This window comes from Lagopus muta, chromosome 1 (genome assembly GCF_023343835.1).
Source record: "Lagopus muta isolate bLagMut1 chromosome 1, bLagMut1 primary, whole genome shotgun sequence".
NCBI classification, from domain to species: domain Eukaryota; kingdom Metazoa; phylum Chordata; class Aves; order Galliformes; family Phasianidae; genus Lagopus; species Lagopus muta.
This window is the reverse complement of record NC_064433.1, coordinates 115,380,426-115,405,632: the sequence shown is the minus strand read 5'-3', so window position 1 is coordinate 115,405,632 and position 25,207 is coordinate 115,380,426. Positions and strand designations below refer to the sequence as shown.

The window sequence follows — 25,207 nt, the reverse complement described above, 5'->3', positions numbered from 1 at the left end:
TTTTTTTTTTTTTTTTTTTTTTTTTTTTTTCCCAAATCATACAATGCACAGGTAAGGTGTGAAAAAGCGATGCTCAAATATTCACAAAATTCTGTAACTTTTAAACCATAAAGAAATTATTCAATGAGTTAACAGATTCATCATATGTTTCCCAGCTTAAAATGTTAGCTTTCATCTTCTGCCCCTTAAGAGGGTAATAAACATAAGCTCATCGAATTAATTATGGTAGTATGTCCCACCATTTTAGAATTTACTGTTCAATGAATACAATATAAATAAACATCTTCCTGACAAGCGTCTAAAGTAGAATGTGTTCTTTATCACCCATTAAATTATAAGGATATGATTTAATGGACTGGAATTTATTTTGTAAAAAAATTGATTGTTTCTTTATTAGCTAGTTTTTGTAAGTTAGTTAACCTGTAAATAGAAATTAATAATATAAGATAATGCATATCCCTATTTTGTTGTTGTTTATTTGTTTGCTTGTTTGTTTTGGGCCTTTTTGTATGCAAAGGAAGACCATGTCAGTTTGGAATTTGATTAGAATAAATTAAAGCTTGAAACTCAAGAATGAATAAGTGGCAAATATTTCAGACCTGGTTAACTGCAGATGCTTGGTACAATCTAAGCATCTATATTGTACAATATAGTACAATGACTATAAAAGAAGAATTATATACAAAATCATGAATACCCTTTTCAAATTACCTTTTCTACAATGTAGTTTTACTGCCCAGTTTTAGATCTTTCTTAAACCTGTCTTCTAGATAATACAATTACTTTTTCTCTAGTAGGCAGCATCAGTCCACTTCCCCATTCTTTTTTCATGCCTCATTGCAACATAAACAGAGGACTGAATAGAAGAACAAATAGGAGTCAAATCTTTCAGTTCTCAACTACTTTTGAAATGCAATCTGAAGAGCTTTTTTTTTTTTTTTTGTGCTCAGGTAACATATCATACAGTATGAGATAACTCTGAATTTTAAAATGCTGTTATTTTTTTTTCCCTCTGGTGTCTGAGGAGTTTGCAGAATTCCTGCTAATATACATGTTGGCTATAGTTGTTGTCTTCAAATCTGACGAGGGAAGGGAAATAAAAAACCACGAGTCTTTTCAAGAAGAAAGTGAACTGTTTCTAGAGACTTATCCTGGTGAGCTTTGGTAGTAAGTCAGATAAGCGATTGTGAGTAATAAGAGCAAAAAAGTGCCTTGGGATCTGGTATGATCTTATTAGCAGACAAAGAGGTTAATGGGACAAAGAACAAGAGTTTTTGTTGGAGTAGGCAGTGGACTGAGAAACCAAGAGGTAGGTGCTGGATGAGGTTCCCTCCTCTTTCCATGGACATCTGGAATTGGTCTCCAAACCTCCACACATTTCAGCCTCTTAATCTACATCAGTGTGATGTGAAGTCACATGTCAGTATCAAGGAATACTGCAATTCCAGACATTGCACTTGCTAGTTTCCTTAGAAGAGAACAAATCATCACTTTAAAAAGTGATTTCTGCAAGTATTATTAAGACTTAAAAAAATATGTATTTGTATGACATTTGAAGTTTGACTTTTCTCTCTTCTACATCTTAGCTCAGTGTACATGCTATTTATGATTCCAGGTGAAATTTTTCTGCTTTGAGGGAGGACTCACAAATGGCACAAAGGGAAAGAAGTGAGCAAGAAGCTGAAGGTGGATAGTTAATAAAGGCAATTGTGACTATTTTGTAATTCTTACCCATAATATTTCATAATACACTTAATTTTTAGTAATATCTCTGCACCATGTTGCTTTGCTCATCTGGCCTAAAAATCACAAGTGATTATTTAGAGCACATTTTTGTGAAAGGAAACGTGTTCTGAATTAAGGTCATGACTGTTTTACAGAAAGCATTTCACATTTCTTTTAGTATACTAGGGTTCTTTTTGCCTAATACCTGCTTTTATGACCTGAAAGACCTGAAAGATCAGAACATTCTGTCTGTGTATTTCTGAGATATGTTTAAATGAAAGGAAATACAGACAATATTTGATAAAAATAACCAAAGAAGTGGGCTGGAATGCTAGTCAAGTTTTCCAGTAACAACAGCTAGACACACACATATACCAGAGGATACCTAGTGAAAAAGTAAAACAAAGTATGACCTGAGCATGGTCAGGTTGGCAGCTTTCTGATTTCTAAGGCAAAAATGTTTGGAACTCTTAGCCCATCTCTTCATTTTTCTTAGCCTTTGCTCTGATAACTTGACAAGTTTCCTTGCCTAAAATGTAATGGAAGGAGAAAGCTAAAAATGTTTCCTACTATTCCACACCATTATTTCATTATGGCCTCAAGTTGTGCTGGGGAGATTCAGGTTGCCTGACCACTCCCAAAGAGTAGTCAGGCTGCCCAGAGTGGTGGTGGTGTCACCATCCCTGGGGGTATTTAAGGAACACTTGATGTTGTACTGAGGAACATGGTTTGATGGGGGATTATTGGTAGTAGGTGCATGGTCGGACTGGATAATCTTGGAGATCTTTTCCAACTTTGGTGATTCTGTGATTCTATACAGAGCTCTAGAGATGTAGGCAAGCATGATGGCCCTTCATGAGGCTGACTTATATAACAGGTTGTATAGTATGGCAGATTATAGAGGTTACCTACTTTTCTCAGTGCTACAATGAAACAATGTTGTCAGAGTTATCTTAACTGCTACATTTCTTCAGCTAGGGATGCAATCTGCTGCTGTCACTGGAATTTCTTAATGTGACCAGAAATATTGTGCACATCCCTACAATTAGTTCCCTATCCTGTCTTTCCACAGCTGGGTTGAAAGTTCTCAGTTGAGTAGAAACAGAGCAGCAGAGGAGAACAGAGACAGCACAATTTATTCTTTAATTATCATAAGATTAGTAGTATTTCCAGGCATGAACTTGTCTACAGTAGACAAGGTACTTGTGAGGTTTTTAAGTGGAAAAAGTAAGGAAAAAATAGTATCAGAAACTTTACTTCTGAGCTTTCAAGGGAGAAAAGTGAAGACTGGGGAAATTCTATTCAGTCTTTTTATGCATAGATATTTTGAATTATATCTTTCAGTCCTGTGGTCTCAACTTTTATTAGGTCCTCTGAAAAAGTTAATGATTTTGAATGCACGCTGTACTTTTTTTAGCTACTAAGACAGCATTTCCTGCTCACAAGTGGCTCTTATCTGAAAGTGTTTCCAAAACCAGCATTTTTGGGGATTGCATATTTGCTGCATGTCATTGACTTTCAGCTCAAAGCTGTTTGAATTCACACTTGATATTATGAAGTTCTTAAACTATTTTCCTTGCAAAACAACCAAGTAAAATCTTGCTGCGTTGACTTGTTTTGCAATGCATTTCATTGTACAAACTTAAGTCTGTTGCTACCATGTTTAATGTCTACCTATAGATAAAGACAACCATTCTATGTTCAAACAAGTTTGTGTTCTCCTCCAAGAGCTTCCTTTTGCTTCTAATTTTTGCTTTATTTGTTGATGTGGGTTTGGCTTTTTTTTTTTTTTTTTTTTTTTTTTTTTTTTTTTTTTTTTTTTTTTTTTTCCAAAAAATAATAGTGAAATTGCTCGTTTTCAGTGGAAAACTACAAGATATTCTGAAATATCCAATAGATATCCAATCCAAATTATCTATGCTATTTCAACTGCAGAGTACTTGTCCTCAAACTGTATTCCAGCCTCTCTTGTTAATATTGGTGAACCTATACAGTTGAAACTGAGGTCAGTTTTGCCTTGTCATTCATAGAACAAGAGGTTCCAGCTGGTGTTCCCATCAGCAAATTAGCTGTGCAGTAACATCAGAAATAGGATGAAAAGTAAAACTAGCTTAGTTGATTAAGTGAAAAGATATGTGATGATTCTATATGTCTTATATCTATGTAGAAGAAAAATACCAAGTGTCAATAGATGCATTTGAAGAGTTTAATCATTACCTCATAGTCATTAAACTTTTAAAGCAAATTGTAAACCATTTTAAGGACTTAAACTGGTTTGAAGACTTGGCTGAGTTAAGGCAATGTAATTGAGTTTCACAGTGTTAAATTGAGCTGATGCACAGTCCAGAACCTAATTAAGAAGCCCCTACATGAGCAGTATCAGATTTGCCCTTCATATACTATTTATCACATCTTTTTTTTTTTTTTTTTTTTTTTTGAGAAAGTAGTCAAATGTTGGTATTAGTTATCGTTTAATTAGTTATCATAGTAATTATCATTCAACTCAATAGATCTAGCTCAGCTCAGTAAGAAAAAAATTCTTTTGAATCATATTCATTTTAACATGGTTAAGGAAGTTCTGTGCTTGCAGTTTGTGCCTGTGCAGTGCTGCTGAAGGCGTTTCCGTTGTTCCACAGATGTACATGGTATCAGTAATTTTGGCATTTGTGGGTAAAGATCAGATCTAATCATGATGGAGGCAGGGCAAATGTATTTTTCCTTTGCTTAATTTCAACCTTAATAAAACTTGATCTATATATTTGGAGCTTTTTCTGCAATTTGTATAGGTTGTTGTTAAGGGAACTCAAATTTGAATTCTTGGAAGCTGAAAAATAGTAGATAAACTACTTTAAATTCTTCAGACTCATTTAATTTAAATCAAAACAGATTCCGTAAAGTCTTAAACTGAAACAATGTTAGCTAAAGGGCTTTCTTAAAAGGATTATGTTTATGAGAATTAACTACCTTATGTCTAGTTGTTAAGCTCCTAAAACATCCTGAACTGTTTGGGTGGGCTTAAATACTTGAATTCATCAGTAATACTTCAGTTAAATATCAGCTCCATGCTAAAATGCCTTACAGTCACTTCAAAAAGTGAAGTATCTTTCTTTTTAATTTTTGTTGCAATTAGGCCATCTTAACTAAGAGAAACTGCAATGTAACTACTGCAAACTTGGGAAGTTAATGGAGTTCAGTGAGGAATTAGAAATCTGCAGGATTTTCATCACACTGAAAGTTGCGTTACTCAAAAGGTTGATTTTGAAAGGAACTTGGTAGGCATAAAGTGCAGAAAATTTGGTAAGTAAGAAAAATCAGTAGAGACTGCTAGTTTTTTTTAGGAGACTGGAAGGTGTAAAATTAAAAACAAACAAACAAACAAACAAAAAAACACCAGGTAATCCAGACTGATTGGTAAGATAATTTTTAGCAGCTTTCTACAGTTACAAATATCAGAATGAAATTTCTTATCAGAAAATTAAAAATCCTGCAGTTAGTATGAGTGATAAAAAGAGAAGGAAAAAAGAGGAATGATCTGTTAGATGTAGGATAAATATTCACTAGAGAAAAAAAAAATCAAGCTGTAAAAATTTGTGATTTTAAGTTATAGAGAAAAATGGTAAGTCATGACAAACAAAAAAATCTCTGAAATTGTATATGGATAAAATTATTTTGCCTAAGAAACATTCTAATGGCCCTAAATTTAAAATTCTATCCTTAGTAGCAGTTGTCAGTTTTAGTCTTTGTCTTTATTTCTGAAACAACTGAAATAACTGCCTCATATTGTGAACTCACTTTTGCAGTTGTCGATTGTATTAACTGCAATGTCAAGAGTTGAAAGAGAAATCCAAATATCTAGTGTGAATTCTGACGTTTTTACAAGAAGTAAATCTTTATCATTCCAAAGTTATTAATTTAATTGAATGTAATCTTGCTATGCTATTCATTCCCATCAATTTTCAATAAAAATGGAAATTTTCATAAAAATGGAAATATGTTTATTACTGCCTAGATACTTCTTTTAAAGCTTTGGTTTATCATGTGTATTTAACAATTTACTATCAAGCTGGTTAATTCCATCAGGTTAATAGAAGAAAGTCTCCATAAAATGTAAGCAGAAGGGTGTCTATACTTTTGTATATACATGGCTGAAGTTGCATTCCCCTCTTTAATAAGTTGTATATTTCCTCTGCTTGAATGTGTGTCTGTATAAATATCTGTTGAAAGTTTTACATGTTTGATACTGAAATTAGCTGCTGGTTCGGTGTTGCTCAAAAAAAATTTATGATCTTACTAAGTTAAGTAAAATTGATGGTATTTCCTGAGCCAATAAAAGACGCATTCAGAAAGAGTTGGAACAATACACGGGGCTTTTTTTTGTTGTTGTTCTCTGTGACAGTAGCTATTACAAGAGAGGATATAAGCTGACCAGCTCACAGTCATAATCTTCAAACGTGACAGCACATTTGGTTATGCAAACAGGTGAAATAGAAGGACTGCTTATAAGACTGCTTATTTTTTGCCTTCACAGAGCAATTGGAATTCTGTAAAGCCAGCAAGTTCAGGACAGAAAGGAATTATATCAAGACACTTTACTACATTATCACATAACACTTACATTCTGTGTTTTATGGCTTGGTCATATTCAGAAACAATTGATGTTTTCAGTCTTGGTGACTTAAGATAGCTTCCAGAGGAAATGACTGCAAAAGTGTTGCCTCTGATTTCTTTGAAATAATCTGTAGCAACCTTTGGTTTATAATAAGTTCATCATTTCATGTTTGATGTTAATTATCTTCTTATGGGTATAGAATGATCTGAAGTGAAAGGAGTTTTTGTAACTGAGATCTTGGGTGTAAAGAACTTTCAAGAAACACGTTTGAAAATGAAAATAGCATTCAACTTTGCTGCAAATGAAATTCGTTCAGTATCAACTTTTTAAAAATGCATTTAAAGCTTATGGTAAAAACTGGCACTTAAACCACATGTTGCTTAAAACCTGACCAGAAAAATCTAACAAAATGCACTCATCTTTGGTTGTGAGATAGAAATTATTTGAGTAGTATTGTTTTACAGCTTAAACATATCTGTTTTTTTGTTTTGTTTTGTTTTTTAAAACCAACTTAATTTAAATAACTTTTAAATATTTGTGAGTACCATCAGATACATAATTAATATAAGCAGGAAAATAAATTTGATTTTTATGTTTATCCTGTTAGCTTTATACAGCAGAAGTAAATCAGTATAAAAGATGACAGGTGAAAAAAAAATATCTCAGAACTTCAATCTAACGTGTTTTCTGTTACTATTTGTACTTACAGAGTAAGTGAAGTACCTGTAGTTGTGCTTATTAGTTAATAGAATTTTAGCATTCAAACTTCTAGATAAATTTTACTTAACGTAACACATACAGCAAATGTGTCCTAATGTCTTTAGACATATTTTTACTTATTAAAGTGGGTACTAATACAGACATTAAAGTAATATTATTAGCAATACTCTTGAAATCTAAACTCTAAATTAAATACTGACTAATTAAATAGTATTCTTAACTGTTGTAAAGAAAGCATTCCTATGCTCGTTTGAAAATAAAACAAAATCTGTGTAATTCAGGGATGGATCTTAGCATTAAGTTTTTGAGCATTGTCCCATTTTGCAAGAACTGCTAAATTCAGTAGATCTGTTTGGCAGAAAACCTTCTTGCTCCCGGTTTTGTACTGAGAAAAACTGATCTTACACAATTGAAAATATGGTTTTGATTTAGCAAATAGTCATTTAGAGATAACTGTTGAGAGATTTGATAAATCCAAATGCTCCTATTTTGGCACATTTGTCTCATTTTCTGGCAGCTGACAATTTTAAGTAGAAACCATTGCACAATTTAAAAATGGAATATTTCTGTTACTGTTACTGTTCATATCCTCAATCTGGAAGCACAAGTCTTTAAATACCTGACTCTACAATCTACTCCAAACTGAAACTAATTAGGAAATTTCCACTGAATTCACATGCATATAAACTGGTTGTTAACACTTCCTGAGTTATTAATTTTTAATGAATTTATACTCATTTTTCTTACACATCTCTACCTCTCACCCATAATATGATTTTTAGATCTGCTTTTCAGAGTCTAAAAGTTCTGAGTAGCTAACATGTATGATAAGTTATATGAATTCAGTTAATGAATGGAATTAATCTCATTCAGAATGTAGTAGGACAATAAAAGGATAGTTGAAAAATGTCTCTCTGGTGCATCATCACATCTTTTCTCACTCAAAGTAAATTAATAAGGATACACATAGCTGTACTCACCACTTATGTATACACCACCTTTAATCTCTAAGTGAATCTAGTGCTTGTGCCTACAGAAATTTGCCAAATCTCCTTTTCCTAGCTCTCCTTTATCACCAGCAGATCCCAGAACTCATCCTCCTGTATCTTTTGGGTCTGTTCACTCTTGTAGTTGAAAGGGTAGGTACAAAGAATCCTCCCTACTGGTTTACTCTCAATAATTTAGAAACAGTCACATGGCCTGAGCAGTGAAAACTGAATTTGACAAAATGATCCTAGGGACATTTGAACAGCTGATGTGAGATTCATTCTACAAAATCTTTGTTACTGAAACTTACCTATGCAGTAATCACATGTGTATAAAGACGTACAGTAGGAGAACTGTATTCTTATTCAGCTGACCTTCTATTTGGTTTTCTTGTAAAAAATACCAGCTTTAATTTATGTGTGAGAGTAAATATTTCATTTCATCACATACGTTAATGTTTTATTTTGCTGGCTCCAGAAAATACTGTATTTGTGAGGATGTAATTGAATAATCTATGACAGAACAGTTGATCTTGAGGTTTGTGTTCTAGGCTAGAGTTACAAAGATACTATCTCACTGACAATTAAGTGATACAGTTTTTTTCTTAACACTATATAGACAAAATCTTTCACATCTTTTAACATAACTCAGAATGAGGAACATGATTTTTGAAGCAATACCTAATAATGTGCATTACTTACTCTTATAAGTATATAAATATTATATATTATATACATAATATACATATATATACATAATATACATAATATACATACATACATATATATATATATATATATATATATATATATATATATATATATATATATATATAAATATTACTTATTATTATAAAAGTACTTATATTCATGACTTTCCTGAGGGGATTGATTGTTCCAAAATATGGGGATCCAGAATTTTATACTTCAAAGCTATCTATCAAATCAAAGATATGTTTTTAATCTCACTTTGAGATTTATGAAGTTCAAAATGTTTCTATGGCACTTGCTGAAAATAAAGTATTTCATATTGTATGGGAACTGCTGAGTCACGGCCTGAACCTTTGATTAATCACCTGAGGTGAGCCTTGAGTCAGCCAGAGGAGCACAGGTGAAGGCAATTCACCTGTGCTACTGGAAGGGGTGGAGCCAGGCTCCACCCTTCCTGGACCTATTTAAGAGCTGGCTACCAGAGGGGAAGGATCTCTTCTGGAGATCCCCTCTTTTGGTATCTTCTGGTGAGCTCAAACCGAGGGTAAGCACTTCCACTTATTCTCTTTTTGTGATCCTTGTTTGCTTTGCCTTACTCTCTTGATTATATTGCGATTATAACATCTTGATATCTATTGATTATACACAATTGTGATTATAACATCTTGGTTATACACATATTCTTGCAATATCTGAAATATTAGGGCTATGAATACAGGTGAAACGATGGGTTATATGGAGGTACAAATAAGCCTTTTACAAAGATAGATGCAGTGTTTACCCTAGATTGTTCAGAAGCGCAGGTACAAATATAAACTGAACTAATGTGGACCGTTTGTTCTTGGGTAGCATTGTTAGCAAAAGTCCTGGTTGTGTAGCACCATTAAAGTATATCCTTTTGCCCAAAGGTACAAAGCTGAGATAGTCATTTCTACAGGCATGTACAGAATGTTTTGTTTGATAAAGTTCTAATGAAACAAAATACACAAAAGGTTTTCAATTCCTATAGTAAATGACTTTTTTTTTTTAAGACTGGAAATGGGGATAATTTCACATTTTTGATTTAGCTCCTTGACAAAAAAATGATAAACACCAATAAATTAGTATTCATTGATGACTGTGAGTCCACTCATAACAAAACATCTATTTTCTTTACATGTACAAAACCTGAAAAAAATTGTTAACAAATTTTTTACGCAATTTAAAACAAACGAAAACACAACTGTCTGGAGTACTGTGAAGATGATTTACATATGATGATCCCTTATACCATATGAGCATTGTTAAACTTGTTCGTTGAAAAGCTTACAACCTTACCATAACACTTGTGAAGTGACTGAAAGCAATTTGATTCATTACAGAATAACACTTTTCTGGAACAAAACACATGAACTGTGTCTGCTTTTGGATTGCACGTCTTGGCAGAAACTGAAATATATAAAATGGCATCTCAGAATGGTTTTACCTCAGCATGGTGTATTTATACTCATTTGATATTTATTACAAACCTCCAGTGGCCATAGATCAATCTGTGTTCTGTGGGGAGCATTTAGAGAGCAGAATTATAAACAATTGGCTTTAAGCTAGGGAGTACCAACAAAAATATTTTGATTTGCAGCGTCTAATCTTCTAACACAGGCCAAGAACTAATAGTTTTATGTTACTTTGTTTGATTGAAATAGTTTTTTTTCTTCTTAAAATACATTTATAATCCACTTTTTTTTTTTTTTCAAAAGAAATGTAAACTTTCACATAAGCACAATATGCAGTTATTATTAGAGGAAGCGAAATGTTTCCTTACTTTAAGAAGAGTGACAAAAGAAACCAGAAATCCTAATAAATAGAAACCTGACCTGTCAGAATTTTAAGCTTTATGTAAACCTTTCTGTAATTTGTCCTGGTTACAGCTGAGACTGCTAATGGCCTCAGCTGCACACCAGTGTTTTGGCTGTGGCTTAGCAGTGGGTGCGAGACTGAGATCAGGCTGCTCAGCAGACCTGTTGCCATGATGGCGGCAGGCAGGGCAGGGCCAGCACAGGTGGGCTCATTTAGGCCAAGGATTATTCCAGACCACATGGCACTAGGTCATAAAGCTGTGGAGAGCTGGCCAGGGGGGTTGGCTGCTGTTCAGGCATTGGCTGGTGGTAAGCTGTTGCATTGCAGATGAATGTATATAAATATATATTCCCATACTTTGTTACTAGTGTATTTTTGTTTCTGTTTTCCTTTTCTGCCTTAGTAAGTATTTTTTATATATGCATGTGAGTTCCTTTTTGTTTCCTGTTCTTCCCCCACCCCTCATTAGGTGGGCAGTGGGGAACGGAGCAGGCATCTGTGTGGTGCTGAGCCACCTACTGGATTTAGCCACAAGTTTATGAAGTGAAATAGATGTAGGGTTTTATTTGGCTTGTTTGTTTTTAATAGTGGCATAACATCTCAGCCTTGCAGGGGGCTGAAAATAACTGACTGCTCCTTTACATTAGAAATCTATTTACAGCTAGAAAAAGTGTGTTTTCTCAGCTGTCAGAAAAGCATATTTGTTAACTAGAAATTTAAGAGTATGTCAGTAGTAGCTCAGCAGTTACTGGGGAAAGTCTCAGCTTCAACAAGACACAGTAAGTAAAATGCTAATATTTGTATGGGTTTTCTTGAACATATGTTTCCAAAATTTGGTGAGCAATATATTGAAGAAAGTATCTCTATTCAGTTAATGAGAGATCTACAGCAGGACAGAGTTAAGCTTAGTCATTTTGAATGGCATCCAGAGGATTTTTAAATGTGACAATGAAATTGAAGGTAACAATAAATTCGTATTTTTGAAACACTTTCTCTGCATTCTTCTTCTGGAGGTGATTTTAGAGACGTGTGTCTAAATATTGGATTTGGGGTAATGCTAAGAATATGATTTGTCTTGTACAAAACCCTTTGTAAATTTAGGTGCTTTCCTGTTTATCCTACTTTTTAAAGCTAGTAGTGCTCATGATAACATGAGTAATCAGTAACAATTATGGTTTGATGCTTAGATATGTTTATTTAAAAAAAAATCACCTGTTTCTTAGGTCTGTGAAATCTTGATGAAGTTTAATTCTAGCTGTAAAATCATATGTTACCTGTTTCTTTTCCTGGAGGGCCATCAGTAGAAAGACTTGTAGAATGTACTAATAATGATCTTTGTAGCATAGTTACTTTTTTCAAAGTTAAAGCATTAGCGTGTAGCTTTCACCTGCTATAATCAAATTTTCTTTTTTCTAGTACTTTCTATTGCATCTATATGAATAAAGTTTAAAAATAGCAGGAGTGACATAATTTAAAAAAAAAAATGCTGATACAGGATCAAGCAGTTATAAACTGTTCATAAATCTGTTAGAACTGACAAAGGTTTTGGAACAGTCTCCTGAGAAGCATTACTGTGTAAAAACACTGAATTTAAACCAGACTTGAAGTATTTTGTAATTTTTCTCTATCCTTTTACTGACTCTTGAGGTTTTCTTCTGTCTGACCTTCAGATTTACTTCATCAGTAAGAATCATAACTATCACACAGCTGGCTCAAAGCAAGGGTTATCAGGTATAAAGCAGATATAAAGTTAAAATGCCAGAAGCCAGCGTCATGATTGTGCTCTGAAAGTAGAACCATTTGAGGAGTAGTTTTGCATTTTCTTGTAGACTGACAATGTAATGTATTTTAGATTATTTGTACTGTTTCAGATGTCCTTTTTATTGTATTGTATTTTACTGTATTACCACATCAAACTTCAGATTTGCTTCTGAAACACACTGTGTTCAGCCTCCATTTATATCTGTCCTCTAGATATTTCATCTCAATATATTTTGGTGGTGGCAGGACATAATGGAAAAGCACCTAGAATGTAGCATGAAATTTATTCTCCTTGGCCTTAATGTTTCCTCAGCTATGATGGTGAGGAGTGGAAAAATCTGTATGCTCTATTGCTGAAGGCTTGAGGGGAGTAGACTTCCTTAAATAGCTTGGCAATAGGTAAACAAATTATCTGTACTATACTCATATCTTAAGTATTTAAGAAACTTTGTAAATATATCATTTTTAGAAGTCTATGCAGACAAATTATACTAAATCCAAGTTTCAGTGATACTGAATGCACTGTAGCAGAAAATATTTCACTAGTTCTTAAGATCTGTGTATGCACAGTGAAGTTTCCATGATGTGTGGTCGTTGTATGTCACATAGTATTAGTTCCCATCAGAGTAAATAATACCATGATTGCTCTGAGTTCTGTGCATACCATGTTATTCATCCAACCTGAAAGTCTGTCTTAAGTAGTGTGAGAAATCAGCCTGTAATGACATATAATTTCTGTTTGTTTCCTTACCTGATATCTTTGCAAATAATAAATTTTGGAGATCATTTGATTAAGGTAAATCAGTAGCACGTACTTCTCAGAATAAAATTTTCTAAGGTTTTATTTATGAACTGTTGGCTTTCTTCATTGTTGGGAAATCTGAAGCCAAGATTGTTTACTTTTTGTGAAGGTTGATTTCATCTGTTATTTCTAGAAGGCTTACAGCTAGTTGTTTGTATGTATATAGGTTTTTTTTTTTTTTTGCATGATCTCATGGCTATCAGTGCAGACTACTATGTTGTGTCTTACAGTGCACTTGCAGCATTATAACTGTAAAATATCTTCTGGTTTTCTAGGAAAAGACTTCAAAGAAGTTCTGTACTTTGAAAGAGAACATTATTCACTGAATAGTAAGGAGTAAGGTGCTAAAAACAGTTGTGCATCTCTTCTGTTCTTTAAGTACCTTGCTTTTTATGGTACCTTGCTACACCAGAGTTATTCTGGCATTTTTAGTGATGAGGTGTGTTAGAGCATTTAATATTGAAATGTGATAGCAACTTCAATAGAATTAAAATTTTAATTGACATCCTCAACCTTTTCAGTAGAAGCAGAATGTACGACTGACATTAAAAAAACACCTCATCTTGCAGAAATGGTGGGGTTTTTTTTCCTTCCTTTTCTTATTAAAGAAATATATGGTAGAAAAGAAGAGCTAAGGAGAGGAAAATAGAAGTGAGAAATATTAAAATAAAGGAAATCATGGAAGACTTTACTGCATTTTGAAATATCCATAAATGAGGAAGTTGTCTATCTTATTTGCCATTCCTAATGTTTCATTGTGATCAAATTGTTTTCTTTAGATGACACAACATCTGATTGGGGACAAAAAAACAATAAAATAAGTGTCAGGCTCTTCTAGAAGTTAACCAATATTATCTCACAGGAAACTGTCATTTCTTGTGAGTATGTCTGTATTTTGGAGCATAAACTATGTTACTATAAGAAGCAAGACATATTAAAGAAAGGGAAGTAATATAACATAACCAATTTAATAACTTTCATTTGTATTAATTTTTTCCTTCTGTGTGACTGTGATATTGTATTCTCAAAGTATGTTCATTTGTAACTTTGCAGATAGACCTAACCGTTCTCTTTTAGACAGTCAGAGGTTCCTGTTTAATGATACTTGTAAAATTACTTTCAGGGACTGATTGCATAATTATATTCCTAATACCAAGCTATTTTAATCACTAGGTTTCTCAGACTCGTTAATAATGCATCATTATTGTTGTGTGTGTAAGCACACACAAAAATAATAAAACATATTATTTGCCTTAAAATTTACTGATGTGGTCTGTAGTTATAGTCCATTATAGATTATTTCCATCAGGTTTCTTTCACTACAGGTAATAATTCTGGTTACTGTGGGTATTTTTGGCTTTGGGAGCACTTAACACTTGGATTATTGTTTTCACAGTTATGTATCTAAAATCTGGGTTGAATCCCTATGTTTCAAATATTACTTGAAAACTGAAATTTTTGAAATAATTTTTAGAATGCAGAAGAATTTTTAGTACACAGTGTGACAAGTTTTCTATGTGATAAACTTGACATTAGCAATAGACAAAAATCATTTGGCAATAAACTGATAACTTGATTATCAAGAACTAAAAAATCAAACTGAGTTGGGTTTTGAACTTTCCATTCTCATGGGATGAATGTCTGTATGAGCAATCGGGGGTTATGCCTATAATGTTGTTCTCTCCATTTTTCTTGAATAATCACTGGAATGATGAAGTACCCTTTTAACCTGTATGTGTTGACCAACTACATGTCATTTTCAGGAGATAGTTACAGGAAAAGTGTTTTGTTAGATTGACAGTGGTATTAAAAGTGTTATTGAATTTTCTATTCAAGCAAGTCATGTGATCTTTTTTTCTGCTATGTCAAACAGAAGCCTTGATTTGTCAATCATGTTTTTAGTATCCTGTGGAGAACAATTCTGAGCATTTGCAAAGTTGTAATGAGCTGCTGGTAAACAGCTGTCTTTTAAACAGTAACATCTGGAAATGAACTGTCTTCTAGTTTGGAATCATTTTCATAACATAGATGCCTAATACTATTTTGTAAATTACAGTAATAGAATCATTAAAGTTGGAAGTGACCTCCAAGGTCACCTAGTCCAATGGTCAGTGCATCATCCTATACCCACTGAGCCATGTCCCTCAGTGCCATGTCTGCAAGTTTCTTGAATGCTTCCAGGGATTTCTTCATCCTTTTCCTGGACAATCTGTTCCAATACTTCACCTGTCTTTCAGATAGTTTTTTCCTGATATCCAACGTGAGTATCTTAGGTAACCTCTAGCCTTTTTATTAAAAGAGAAGTTGTAAAGTTCATGTCTTTTCTCGTTTGTATAAGAACAGGCAGCATAGTTGAGAGGTTTGGTGAGAAATCCAGAAACTTAAAAATGGTCATAAACAATTATGTTGCTATGTGCCTTTTTTCCTTTAAAATAAAGGTAGAAAGGGGAGGGTTGCATTATTATTGCTACTCTTCCACTGGGGTTAATCCTCAGTGGTAGCTTTGCTCACTCTCAAATAATTGGAGTATCTCTTTGTAATTTAACATTAACACATTTGGTACTGCACTGTCTGCTTAATATATTCTAAGGCAAAGTCATGTGATTTCTGTAGTGGTGGCTGTATTTTCTGGTGATTTTTGGTGGTCAGCATTGTTTTTCGTCTGTAAAATGTTGATGTTATATTTCATACCATCAGAAGTTAAGGGTCTGTACAGTTTGAGGAATAGTGTTTGTGCTTTTCTCAAAAAGAAAAGCTATTGCTCTGTTGAATTGTGGTATTACACACTGTGAGAGTTATCAGATATATATGCTGTTATCATCCATTAGCATACGTGCTTTAACAGTGTTCAGAGTTTGCATGCCTCTGGCAATCATTTCTGTAACATTACTTAAATTACTTATTTATTGTAAAATTTGAAAGGTAAGTTAAATATGTTGCATACGTAACTGGATATCTCTCTAGAATTGTGCTCTTTAATTTACTTTCCTAAGTAGTGCTGAAAGGAACTTGTGTATGCAACAGTTTGAAAAGTTATTTACAGCCATTTGTGTTACACTGTGTAGCAGAAATGCAAAGCCATGTCTTGAATCAGTGATTGAGCACCTGGTGATTTGGCCCTGCATTCCCAGGGGAGCTCAGATGCCTGCAGTGCACCTTGCTACTCTAATGTCATTGCTATGCTTTCTATTTCATTACAGTGAATTTTCTTCCTTGCCTGTATCTTCAGACAAACAAAGCAGGAAAACCTTTGCTTCCACTTCTTTCCTTTTTACAAAGAATTTGAAATCGGGTTATTTTGCTTTATAGAAGTGTTTCATTATGCGTTCTGAAACCACAGTTGCACATGTTCAAGGCAAATCAAGATAATTGTAGTTTTAAGACCCATATCTTGAATATTCTTCATTCTGTGGAGATTAAATACAGTTTAGTTAAAAACAGTGATTGATCAGTATGGTTTTTCCTCTGTGAATTTCCATAAACTACTCTTTCTATAGTGAATGCTGCATCTATGGTAAACTACTTCTCCACAACAAAATACAGTATTATTTTCCATTACAAAAGGATGGAAATAGAAATCAAATTTCATCCTAAGAAACTGCGCTGTCATTACTGACTTTGCTGAGGACTGGGTGGTCACTTCAGGTTTTAAACCTGGTTCAGGGAAGGTATGTACAGTAATGTTCCCATTTTTCAAGCACCAGCATTAACCACTGCTTAGATATCATGATACTGTGGTGATTAAAATGCATTTTGTGGCAATGTAATTTCAGTATGCTTATTTTATTTCTTTTCCTTCACAAATAAGAGTGATTTGAGACCAATAGAAGACTTGAGACTTAATTGTGCTAATACTGTGCTTTGGTGTCATATAGTGAAAGTGTTTCACTTCAGATCATGCAGTTGTTTTGAATCTTCACAATGCTGATGCAGAGCTGAGTGATACTTAAGCCATTGCTTTTTAACCTGCTAACCACCATGTTTGGGGTAGAATTTTACTTGAAGCCAAGTTGATGGTATTTATGTTAGTACTGTTAATAAGGCAAGAATTTTTTTTCTGACGTTTTTGAAGAATTGTACTGGCAATGGTTCCAGATCTGTAGCTAACTAAGAACGTGTAAGAGTGTATCCATACTGAATACTTATGAGATCCCTTGAGTCTCTAAGCTAGTGTGGTAAAGAACTGCACCTATAAATAGTTGCTGAATTAGAGTCAGTGATATGTTGATAATTATGATGATAAGCAGCAACAGTAATGAGACAAGTTTTTCACTTAAAAATTTAGCAGAATTTAGCAGAAGAGAGAAATCAAGACTTACATACTATCATGTAAATGCCCTGGGTGTTATGGCATTCTGTGGGACATTTTTTCTTTGATTCTGTTTGGATATTTTCAGTTCTGTATTAGTATGCTTGCAGGTTTTTTTTTCTAAAAAAAAAAAAAAGCTTTTAAAGAAACTTGGGTTGGAAAAAAATGTCACGGTAACAGTATGGTGGTAGGAATCTTTCTAGCTGCAGAAGTTTGCAGTGAAATTAACTAAAACATATAATGTAGAAAGAGTAAAAATTAACTTGCAGGGAGAAGAGTGAGATTTTGAGTGACTGTGAAGTTCTAATGTAAGTGCATAGTGGAAAAAAGTGTAAGAAAAGTAACCTCCCTGGTTTCTTATGTGACAGTGGAAGATAGAGACAAGAAAGGGGAGTCTCAGTGCCTCAAGGCCCTTTGAGTAAATAATTTGTCTAATGGCTAATCTAAATCTCTGCTCTTCTGGTTTAAAGCCATTTCTCCTTATGTATCACTATCAGGCTGTCAGTCTCCTGCTTGTAAGCTACCTTCAAGCACTATGAGGCTACAATGAGATTTCCCCAGAGCCTTCTCCAGGCTTTTCCTCAACCTTTCTTCATTAGCAGAGGGCTGCAGCACCTTGCTCATCCTTGTTGTCCTCCTCTTGGTCTGTTCCAGCAGTTCCACTTCTTATGCTGGGAGTCCCAGATCTGGACACAAATATTGCAGATGGGAGTATAGTGGAAGGGGGCAATTGCTTCCTTCACCCTGTTGACCACCCCTCTTCTGATATAGCCCAGGACGCCACTGGACTTCAGGCTGCAAGCCTGCACTGCTAGCTCGTGTCCAGCTTTTTGTCCATCAGGACCCAAGTCCTCTACAGAATTGCTCTCAGTGAGTTTTCTTCCAGTCTCTGTGTGTATTTGACATTGTCCTGACCCAAGTGTGGCTTGGCAACCCTAACAGCCCATTCCTTTAGGACCCTGGCGTACATGCTATCTGACCCCGAAGACTTATACATCTTCTTTCTTAAGAGGTGGTCTCTGAATTTCTTTGGTCTGACAGTGGAAAGTATTTTGTTTCCCTGACCCTTGACTTAAGGTTCAGAGACATGAGAGCTGTGGGAAGCCTAACTGATGTTGAAGACTGAGGCAAAGAACTTTAAATACCTCAGCCTTTTTACTGTTCATGTTAGCCAGTTCTCACTTCTCATTTAGCAGAGGAGGTACATTCTTATTTGTTTCTTCTGACCAATGTATGTATAGAAATTTTTCAAATCTCTTGCTTAGTTCAGTTCCATCTGTACCTCGGCTTTCCTGATCCAATCACTACAAGTCTGGATGACATCCCTGTGTTCTTCCCAGGCCACCCTTTTCTGCCTCTATGGTTTGTTTGTCTTTTGCTTCAATTTGATCATCAGGTTCTTGCTCAGTTGTACTGGCTTCCTGTCTCCTGTGCTTTATTACTTGTCATGGAGGATGGAGAGCCTGGATTGTTTGCAGCCTGGTATATTGCTGTCCCAGCAGATATTGGTGAATGAAATTTCTTATCCCCTAGGATAAGTCTGCAAGTGCAGTTCCTCTTGTAGAAGGGGAGGCTCAGGAGGATTCTTATAAAGTGTCTATAAATATCTGAAAGGAGGTTGCAAAGCAGGCTCTTTCCAGTGATGCTCAGTGATAGGATAGGGAGGGAAATAGCACAAGCTAGAAAACTGTTTGCTTTGATCATTGGGAAGAAATTATTTGCTGTATTGGTGACTGAGACTGGTGTAGGTTCCCTGGAGAGGTTAAATCTTCCTCTTAGGGCACGTTCAAAAACCACCTGGATGTCTGGATGTGGTCTTGGGCAACATGTTCTGAGGGTTTTTCTTGAGCGAGGGCTTGGAGCAGGAGACCTCCAGAGGTGCCTATCAAACTCAACCAGTTTGTGATTCTGTGAACAATGTAACCTACATCAAGCATGTTATGTATCATTTAGTCCTAGATGACAAATCTACATGTCTCTAATGTTACTGCAGAGGTCCAGACAACTTTCCCTTACTTTAATACAGAAATTAAAATTTGTAAAAATAACACTTACCAGTGACTGTATATTTGTTCACTTGCATGTATCAAGTGATGAGATTTTTATTAAAATAATACAATCAAAAAAAAAGAGAAGAAACCTTCAGAACTCGAAATATATTTGGCATATATCCTTTGCTCTTGAAGAAGTGGTTAGTGAAACTTCACAAAAGACTAAGAATTTGAGTTCTTTGTATGTGCACAAAGTTTTGAAAGACTAATTAATTGACAGCAGAAGGAACATGGCGTGTCTTAAAAGCACTAATTGAGCTGGTGAATGTATTAGGAAGAGAAAGTATTTTGAATTGGAGATTTTCAGTGTTACAAATAAAACTAATAAAAATATTCTGAGACTTAGTAATGTGAAGAAGCTTGACTAGCAAGACTTTTGGGTTTCTATGACTTACTAATCAGCACAGTAAATCAGCTTATTTACTAACAAGTCAAATGCTAGGAAATCCCTGGAATACTTCATGATGGCTTCAGTTTGGGATTTCTGTACTAGACTGAATGATGTGAATTACAGTTTATTCTGTATAATACAAGATAATTATCATGGTCTTTTCTGCAGTCAACTTCTACATCCATTAGATGTCTAAATTTAGTAAGTGTAATTCAGTAATTATTGCTGGGTGATCCTCTATTAGTTTTACAGAGAATGTGCTGTAATAATTATGTATATATAACCTTGTGATTTATTATTAAATCTCAACACTGCTTAAATTTTGGGTGCTTTCTGTACTTTTTTTGATCCTTTCTGTTCATGTACATATATTATCTTTTTTTGTTTGTTTTTGTTTTCACAGGAAGATGAAATCTAGGTGCTCAGTGAGTGTTTTCTTAGCTTTTTAACATCAGTGCACTTTGTCAGTACCAATGGCTGACTTGCTAAGCTGTTTTATTGACTAAAAGTCTTAAGGGGTGATAAATATCCTAAAACCTTTTGCAGCCCTTTTTTTACTGCACGTTCTCTGACAGTCATCGTATCTTCAGATTATCTTTTTCCCCCCAGGTTAGCTACAGCTGTTTGCTGACTAAATTAGATGGTTATCCATATGCTGTAGTATATAGGAACTGTCCAAAAAAGAGATGCTCAAAATATATGAAAATTATTTCAAATATGTGTAATTTAGCAAAAAGCTTGGTCTCTATGTATTTTTAAAAACAATATTTGTTTTTGAAACAGCATTTGTACATATCCCCTAATGCTGTACATGCTAGATATATCTGGTGCTTCTGCAGTTTTGTCTAAAAATGTAACATGTTCTAGATCAAGGTGAGATTCTCAAGTAATCTCTAAATTGGTTTCAAATACTTAAATCTTCTTTGGTTCACTTTTTCTGTAGTCCACTTCTAGTCTGTTTCTGGGGGAGCAAAAGAGGAAGATGAGTGGACTGAAGTAATAAAAGCTGACTTGAAAACTCTCTGAATGTTCCAGTTGAAGGATATTTGTAAAACATAGTAGATTTTTTAATTATTATTTGCTTTTGTATAAGGTACCGATGAGAATATTTATCTAAATGTTACTGCAAAAGTGCTGAATTTAAGAGACCTATATTCCCATTTCCATCTTTTAGAGTATGGTGTCTTTCTCCAAGGCAGTCTGTGAGGAAAATGTTTTCCACACAGGATATAATTCTTCATTCTAGAGAAGGAAAAAAAAGACCAAAAAGATTTATTATTGGGAAATAACATCTGAACACAAACTTCTATGTATTTTCTGTTCAGCAAGCATTCATAGTTTTAAGAAAACCTGTTGGTCTTTTTCAAGTGAAAGAAAATATGCAAATAAAATACTACTTGAATTCACTTTAAAAAGTTGACCAATTTAGCCCCATTGCAGTCATCAGCATTACTTCATAATTTAAAGCTTCATTAGTGTATGTTCCATTCTATCTCATGATTAAGTATGATAGTTTATTCCCACCTTATGTTAGCAAAAGACAGGTTTTAAGATGTGTTTATTGCTGCCCTTACAGTTATAGCTTTAGCGTGCAGTTTGAGTTGCATATGATCTTTCTAATTGAATATTCTCTCTAGGAAAAAGTGACTCTTACTTCCATATAAGAAAATAGCATTCCTTTCTGGATATAAGCCTGGTCAAATTTATAATTGGACAGACTTCAAACTCTAAATCAGTTGCGTTTAGGCATTAGGTTCTTAAGGTTCTTCTTCTTAAGGTTCATTTCATTATGAATGCTATAACGAGCAAAATACAAATAAATGGTAATACAAAAGAGATATAACAGTGCCAGAGAGGGCTTGTATCAGAAACAGTGAAGCCAGCAGGAAAAGGGAAGTGATTGTCTTCCCTAAAGTGAAAGCCTTCTTTCTCTGCTGCTGACAGTTTCTTCTAACCCAATTATCTCAATCTTTTCTTTGGATAGGTCGACTTTGCCTTGCAATAGGCTGTTGGCAACTCAGCACTGGTGTGCTTCTCTTGTTCACTTCCTTTCTGGACCAAAATGGTTATGGAATTTCTGTCTAAGATGAGGAAAATTGACTATTTGAATAGATGTCAGGCTAAAAATTGTTTAAATGTCCTTCATAAAAGAGAGTGGGAAATGTTATCCTTGACATTGTTTTGCTTTTTTGTTCCTTTCTTCTTTTGGTTCAGTCTTCTGTATTCAAGGAGGGTGGTAACATATTAGTAACATTGCATGCTCGCAGTAATGTGACATCATATCATATTCTTGCTGTCAATCTCTATAGAAACATTTAAGCCTTTTTCCTTGATATCTGACTTATCTAGGTTAAAGATAAATTTTCAATAACTGAAATTATATGTCCAACTAGATATAATGAAAGATTGAAAGATGAAAGAACTGCTAACATCAGTGGAACTGCTATTACTTCTGTTGTTAGAGGTGATGCTTTCCTTGTCAAGATTAAGATTTATTTGCAAATAAAAGATAACTTTCCACTTGAAGAATTTCTCCTGTCTCAAAGGAGAAAACTTTTAAAAGATTATTACCTTTTCTGAAAGCCATAAAAAGCCATAAATATATTGACTGGAAAACTAATCAGTGAAGTTTATTTTTCACAAACCAGAAGTGGTTGATCTATTTGTGTGTGTGTGTGTGTGTGTGTGTGTGTGTGTTTTTCATATCCAATGATAATTTCACAAAAAAGTAGACATACTTTTTTTAAAAAAAAGAGAAAAAAGTGAGTAATCAAAACAAGCCTTGAACTTCATAAAATCAAATGCAAGTTTTACTGATTGGGGATAGGAATGTTTATATATATATATGTAAGCAAATAAAATTTACCATTTAAGCTTTATTCTTCTATGGGAATCCACCGTGTAACTCCTTTAACTAACTGTAAATCAAGAAGTGTATTGGGAAGTAACTGTCTTCTGTCAAGTGTTACTTTTCTCCAGTGCAAATCCCATGAGCAGTAACAATAACATCACCAAAGCACGATTTCTGCTTTCACTTTATTTACCAGAATAAAATATTTTCATTGAGGATATGAAAGGGAAAGCGAACTTTTCTTTGAACTAATTTCATTGTGCTGTAAAGAAAGGAGATGGGGCTTTTAATCATGAAAGAGGAATTGTTTGGCTTCTCAGACTTAGTATTTCTCATATAGGAATTGATTTCTACTGGAGCTGTGCTGAATGCATTTGCAAAAAAGGCCTGAAATGCGACTTGAATGATATTATTTATATTAATACTCCATTGGAACACATGCTAGAAACTAATATGTCAGCAACATGTTGCAATCTTGCATTTGTCTTGGATGCAATGACAGCAGTCAGTATTTCTAGGCCATGGATTGTTCCCTCTTATGAGAGGCAGAACAATGTCTTAGAAGACACTTTGGTGTGTTGACCTGATAAGAAACTCTACAGCCTATCCTATTAAGATGTGTACACGCCCTGTAGAGCGTAGAATAAAGCCGAAGATTTCTACATGCTTTCACTTGACTCAGAGCTCAGATTCTCTCACTCCTGCAGCTTCTTGTGGGGTAGAATGGAATTGTGTATGAAATTAACTTTTTTCAATATAGATTTGCCTTTTGCCATTTGAAAGAGACATACTTCAGAATGAATTCTTAATAAATAAAGTAGTCTATGAATTAAAATCAAAGTTATTTCCTTAGTAAAAAAGGGTTTGGAAGTATGCTAGTTTACTTTAGTATGAATGATTAAATATTTGTATTTTACATTAAAATAGCACTTGTTTTAACCCTGTCTTTTTTTGATGGCTTGTGATCTTTATATATACCCTCTATCAAGGAGAACAGTAGCATGTCTCTAGTTAAGAGAGGATGTTATATCTACTTGTTTTAGGCCCAGTGAGGATAAGGTGGACTACCATGTCTCTAGAGGAAATCTGTAATGATAAGAGCAAGTCAGAGTTTACAGCACTGACATACGTTCTATTCTCCCTGTGGCACGGCACCAACCTTGCTGTACTTGAGAACACATGCAGAAAGTGTAAACACCTGCAAATGGGTGCATCTTTTCATTACTCTAGTCAGAGTAATACTGAGCTGAGAGAAATTGTACTAGAATGCGGGCTCAAAATGAGAGAAGATATATCTTTAAAAAAAACTCATCATGCCATCTTAACACTGTTCCATTAGCAAAAATAAAATAAGTCACGTAAGCAACTGTATTTGAAAGAAACTCTTTCAAGTGCATGTTCTGAAATGCTCATGAATTTTAAACAAACTGTACTGGGTATTACTGATGTTAACTTCTTTGTTACTGTATTTTCTGTACTGATAGATTGTAATAGTTCCTTATATATTTAGCTATAGAACTATATGTTAGGTGCCTTCAAATTGATGTTAATTTAGATATACTTAACAAGTTAATGAATATCCTATTTCCATTTTGATTTTTCCTCTTCTATTCCCAATCATTGCAGTTATTTAAATACTGCCTTGCAGACACACTGGAGGGATTAAAACAATTGAGTAACTTGTTGGAACAGTATAAAAGTCTTTCCTCCTTTCACACATGGTTCTCAGTAGGAGATGTTCAGCTTGTTAAGAGAGGTAGAGCTAGTGCTTGTTCTGGTGGGGATCAGGGAGTTCATTGCAGTTCTTTAAACTATAAATGTTGGATCTTCATTTAATTGTGGCTGTGGTTTGTCTTAAGAATTACATAGCTGTATGAATATCTTCAGAGTACAAATTCTAACGAATCATGTTTTGAGGCTTTGTTGACAGGACCCTGAGTGATGTCATAAATTATTTGTTTAAAAAAAAAAAAAAGCAGTGCTCTATCTAACCACATGCATATTCTCCAACAGCTCTGTTCCTCTGAGGCAAATAACTGTAGGCTTGTTTTTAAAAACAAGCTGGATGTTCACAGAACTTGTAGTTCTGATACGGTTATCAGTGATGATAATGTATTTTGTTCTGTGGTATGCTCTTATGCATAATTCAACAAAAAAATGGAGCTAAAGTAGATCTGAGATTTAAAGGTCAGTAGGAGAGTTGTGCTCTGGATCTTGGTAGAGGTGAGCAAAGAAATTTGATTTTGAAGCTCACACAACCTTGAGGGACTGTATGATGGTCAGTGTGGGATAATTGCTACCTATTTCAAATGTAATTAAATCTAAATCTAATCCAAAAATAAAACCAGTCTTTTAGACAAGGTATTTCACGCAACCCTATGAAGGTACCAAAAAAAAGATGATAGAAGGAGAAGTGTTGCATGAAATGCTAACTGTAAATTGAGTTAAAACAACT

The 25,207-nt window shown here is 34.3% G+C and overlaps 1 protein-coding gene across 5 annotated transcripts in view; it reads left to right on the top strand.

The window, feature by feature from the left end:
* Positions 1-25,207, top strand: part of IL1RAPL1 (interleukin 1 receptor accessory protein like 1) — a 694,430-nt gene that overhangs the window by 293,425 nt on the left and 375,798 nt on the right. The window contains exon 1 of one of the 5 annotated variants that reach the window (XM_048929681.1): positions 9,261-9,295. The exons of the other annotated variants lie outside the window; for them this stretch is intronic. The gene's annotated coding sequence lies outside the window, so the exon portion shown is untranslated. Of the gene's footprint in view, positions 1-9,260; positions 9,296-25,207 lie in introns of those variants that run through there. 5 annotated transcript variants of the gene reach the window in all.